Raw genomic sequence first — 5,558 nt, 5'->3', positions numbered from 1 at the left:
CGCCATTTTTCTGCCTTATATTACCTTGAGAAATTCAATTAGTTCTATAGATTTCACCGAACGCACGCTTGAGAGCAGCACAATACCACTGCTCCGTCACGTGTATTTTTCATATTTCGCGGGCTTTCTTTGCAACCTGGAAAAAAGGGCTACGTGAGATGTATCGTAAAGGGAACAACTCGATCGGTGGTTCCTGAAGGTGCTCTACAAATCTGCTTATCATACTTGAGGTCCCTAGCCAATAATTAAGAAGTTGGGTAATTAAACTTAATAAGTGAGGTATGGGAAAAACAAAGGATTGCCTAAGTTACTTACTATAGGCTATTGCAAATAGTATACATTCGGTTCAATTCGATTCCGATGCGCCTTTCATTTTTAAATTGTTGGCTGAAGTTATGTGGTACACCCTGTATAGCTTGGCAAGGCTAAAAATAAGAAGAAAAAAAAGTGTTGAGTCCTGCAGGCATCATGCTACATGTGGAAATAATGCGCAGGCGCAAGGAGTAAATTGACGTCAATCTATTAAGCTCCTCGATCTTCCCAGTGTTTACGTGATCAGACATCTTCGAACAAACCCTTAATTTGAACGCAGGCACTTCTCTGATAGCCTGCTGACGGCTCCGGACACGCAGTACGAGTTCGCCTGCTTCCTACTTGTAATGGCGGTTCTCCTCGGCGCCATCCTGGGAGCCGTGGCCTATTACTACGCGATTTCAGGTGCCATCCATGTTCCGCGCACTTATACATTGACGATGCAGTGCAGGTACTTGGGTACCAGGGGACGGATTCACGTCCCGTGATGCTTTTTTCACAGTGATAGCAATTATATGGACACTCTAGGCGCATTTCTGCCGTCGCCGTGAGGTTCCGTGTAAAGTCCAAAGGCGATAAAATCGTCGCCGCGCGCCGTATGCTGTATGTGCAAGTGAAAACGTGCAAGGTTTAGCCGGCGATCGCGGCTCAATCTCGCGCACGCAAGAGAGGAAAGCGGGGAGGAAGCGCGCCGTCGTCCGTCGCGGAAGATCAGCCGCCCGGGCCGCCCGGAATAGAAGGCGCTCCCCTCCCCCCTGGAGCCTTGCGCGACCGAAGACGGCGCGCTTCCTCCGCGCAAGCCTCCGGGGGTAGGGTAGGGAGAGGGGTTACGCCTTCTAATCCAGGTGGCCCGGGCGGGCTGTATCTTGAAAGCCATCTGCGACGGGGACAGAGTCCGCAGCGCGCTGTGTTTTTGCGACTTATTCGCGTTGATGCAAGACGCAGCACGAAGGTCAATTCACTCGCTGTTGCTGCCGCACTTCCTCACTCCCCCGTTTTCACAGGGAGTTTCCGCGGTCATCGAGTGGAATGTGTTCATGCCTGCTTGTGCGCGCGTGACACCATGCTTGTTAGTTCAGTTAGTATGCCTATGTTTACAAGTTTATACGGTCGACAAAACTACCATCCTTACTTTGTATAGCTGTAGCCTAATTTGCAATCGCAACCGATACTTCGCCTTTCGGGGGGAAATGCGACTTTTTGTTCACGTAAAATCCGCTTTGCTCTTCAGTTTCTGCCGCATTCCTGTATATATTGTCCTTTCCTGTGTTTCAATGCTCCGTGATATTTTTCGTCGGTTCTGGTGTCTTTGGCGCCACGGGGCGTGGAGACGATCCGTTGAGTTTCCTACGAAAAAATTTCTGGAGAGAATTGCGTCACTACGATTGTTTCGCTTCCATGTTAATGATCGTTAGCGCATGCATCTGTTTTTTAATCGTGCTTGTGCATGCCTTCAACCTTTCTTTGGACGTTATTTATTACGCTTTATTTTTCTAAATTTCCCAGCACTCGTATAGTTTTTTAAACCTGCAATGTGAGCAATTAGCCTCTGGGCGCATGTATAATCGTTGCGAATTTCGGGATTTATAACACAATATTTTGTCGAAAAATGATATCGATTTGGACAAAAAACGCAAATTCGTTTGAAGCCATAAGTACTATGGTTAGGCAAGTTCGCGTACTGAGGTATACCTATATTCTGGGCATTGTCAAATTCCGCCACGCTGTCGGATTCGGCGGCATCATAGCTCTTATTGACCCCTATAGGTCTGGTACGGTCTATGATTGGCTCAAAGTGTCGCCATTGCAGAATGTGACAATATGGCGGAATTGCACGATTTGTAGAATTGCACCCCTGCTCATAATCCCGTGCTGGCTAAACCGCCATATACTTGCAGCTTTCTTAGAAACTATAGCGCCACATTTCCCTCTAGTAATATTTTGTAGAAAAACTCTATGGAAACACTATTGAAGTACAGGTGTGTCGAACGTTTGAACAGGACACATTCAGCCGACTAATGGACGAGCTAGAAAAATATAGTGAAGCAAAGGGCAAGCAAAAATTTGTCATATATAGGGAGGGCACGTGGAACACTAGTCCCAATTGCGTGTTTCGCCTTTTTATTTTCACCGGCTGGTTATGCTTCAAATTTTTACGGTGCAAAAATGAACGACTGCGAACAATCGCGCTCACTTACGACTGAAAGTGACCCTGGGACTTGGGTATTAGCCATTACTATACCAGTGTGTGCGTTAAGAGAAATATATTAAGTCTACTGCTTCTTCTTTCCAGATGCAAGACCCGGAAACGTTCCTTGTAAGTTTTCAAAGCTGAGCAAATAGTGAAATTTCCGAGACATAACTTGCAAGAAGTTATAAACGTGAATTTTCTCCTTATTCAGCAGTTGCGACCTCTCCACCAGGCATCACAAATGTAAGTGTCATCTCCATTCACCAACGACAACTGCATATCGGAAGCCCATACGAAGCTCTTGGATCTTTATTGCCGTTAAAAAAGTGCCGACATCACAAGTTTTCATGTTTCTTTTTGTGGTTACAATGTTTCTCTAGTCTCCTCTAATAATGATCTACGGGGACAATTTACGGCACAGCAATTTATGCTGACAGAAAGACGCAAGGCCACGGTCGAGCGCGTGTCTAAAAGGCTTGCTGAATTCGGCTCTATTTTATCAGACTCGCAGCCTGTGCAGTGTGAGGCGGCGGCTTATTACCGGCGAGTTTGTGAATTCAAGTCGGAGTGCATGTTATGACGTGGTAAAGTATCCGCGAGTGAGTGAGTGAGTGAGTGAGTGAGTGAGTGAGTGAGTGAGTGAGTGAGTGAGTGAGTGAGTGAGTGAGTGAGTGAGTGAGTGAGTGAGTGAGTGAGTGAGTGAGTGAGTGAGTGAGTGAGTGAGTGAGTGAGTGAGTGAGTGAGTGAGTGAGTGAGTGAGTGAGTGAGTCATTCGATTCGCTTCTGTAATGTTATACCGATGTACGGAGGCGCAAATGTCAGAGTTTCTTGTGTTCATTGCTCTCAGCAGCACAAGGCGGCGTTTAACAGGCAGCGCGATTGTGCAATCGGAAGTCCGTACGCTTTCCCGTATGAATGCGCGAGTGAATCTTTTTTCTACGGTGAACTTCCTTTTGCGTCACTCTTTCGCAGGCATCCGTTCCGGAGACGTAGTCATCGCGGGACAGAGGATGTTTCGTGTTTTTCTTCTCAAGCAATTTTATTTCCTTTCTTTGATTCTTTTTCTTTTCTATTTTTTAATACGTCTTTATTCCTGCGCTTAATAAGCCAAGCCTTGCGGCAGAAAAGGGGTGTTCTTTTCTATTTATTGATTCAGTTTATTAATAAACTTGTTTATTCGCCCACTGCTCTTTCGCCAGGTTCGTCGTCTCTGTCCTGCACACACACACATGTATATTACTGTCCTCTGACGAATCTGGTCCACCAGCCGAGAACGTTAAGTATATATATATATATATATATATATATATATATATATATATATATATATATATATATATATATATATACTGAACGTTCTCGGCTGGTGGACCAGCCTTCGTCAGAGTACAGTAATGCATGAACAACACATACACAGTTCAGCTGTGTATGTGAAAGCTAAGGCCCGTATTCACAAGACGTTCTTACGCTAAAAGCGTTCGTGCCAGCCAATAGTGATGCAGGACATATTATTAGCGAAGGCGATCAGCCAATGAAAAACAGCACTTACGAACGAAACACTGTGAATTCGACACCAGATCTTTTTTTTTCGATTTTCTTTTTCCTGGATTATGTTGTTCGTCAGACGATGACCCGCCACCGTTATCGCAGGAATCATCCAGTCTCCGCGACGCGTGATAAACAATATAGACTCGAATGAGGAAAACCTTTATGAAGTAATTTGTGTCACGGACGTTATCCTAATACAACCTCGTCGTCATTAGCCCGTGCGCCGCATCGCAATCATCCTCGCCGTGTTGGTGACATGACAAATGATAAGAAGGGGATAGGGAGACGAAATGTGGCATTGTCAGGCCTCAATAGATCTCTCAATTAAACGGCGGAAGCGATAGCAGGTGCATAGTAAAGCACGAATAACTTATAATCGGACTCTTGCTGCCGCTGCTGATGCCGCATGACTCGCACATTGCAGTTTGGACTAAAGTTATGGCGTGGCAGCCGTGAGTTCAGCAACGAGTTCACGGTCGCTAAAACAAAAAACAAAAAAACGAGACGTACTGGAAATTAGAGGATTAATGTTTCGCTTCGTAAGACTCCACGCTATAGGGTCGGATTTTAACGCCCATGTCTTCATTGCTTATGTCACAATTATTGTCTGAAACATGCTCTAACTACCTCAGTAACACGTTTTAAGATGCAGAATGGAACCTTACTTTGAGGGGCCTCTTCATCGTGCGAATACTTGAGATGCTCCGATTCTGAAACAAGAAATGTTGGACCGAATGCACGCTAGAGCGGAGTCGATGTTTCGACCCCTGTAGCCTCGAGGTCTCGACCCAGCAGTCAAAGTAGACCGCCGAACTCCAGCTGCGCAGTCGAGGGTTGTCAGCCGATATTACATGCATAATGTTTTGTATAACCTACTGTAGGCCACAAAAAAGTTCAAGTAGAACGAAAGGATGGTGGCAAAATAAACATAAACAAAACACATTGCAATAAAATATATGAGCATTTAAGCATAGGAGGTGTAGGGCAGATGAAATACATAAAAGAAAGGGGAGGGGTGAGAGAGAGCTGCTATCGACGGTGTCATATATTTGGTTTCGAAGAAAGATAACTTCATGTCATCTTTTGCAAAAATAGTGTGTTAGAGTGTGCCTTCAAGGCAAATAAATATAAGGAAATATGGAGCGCTGACTTCCGGTAGAGAGGAGGGTTTAGGTCGGGGACAAGTCTGATTTCTATATTCAAATACATGTGAAACGCAAAAATGCTCTCGCAAAAGAACCGTTATGCAGATGTGATTTTTTAAGAGAGAGAGAGAGAGAGTAATTCTGTCGACTGTATCAAGCGAAATTTTGACTTACGGCCGTACATTTTTCGAAAATTGCCAAGAATTCGTAAGCTCGCAAACATTTTAAATCGACCAGAAGTTTATATATATAGTACAATTGAGATTCCTTAAACTGGTATTCGTAGTTCTCCAAAGGAGGGTTTGAAAGATGTTGTAATGGCTGTGTATCGCTTTGGAAAACAACTAAACAAGAACAAGAGC

The sequence above is a fragment of the Dermacentor variabilis genome, chromosome 4, assembly GCF_050947875.1.
Source record: "Dermacentor variabilis isolate Ectoservices chromosome 4, ASM5094787v1, whole genome shotgun sequence".
Classification (NCBI taxonomy): Eukaryota; Metazoa; Arthropoda; class Arachnida; order Ixodida; family Ixodidae; genus Dermacentor; species Dermacentor variabilis.
The sequence above is the reverse complement of the archived record's forward strand: the minus strand, read 5'-3'. Positions refer to the sequence as shown.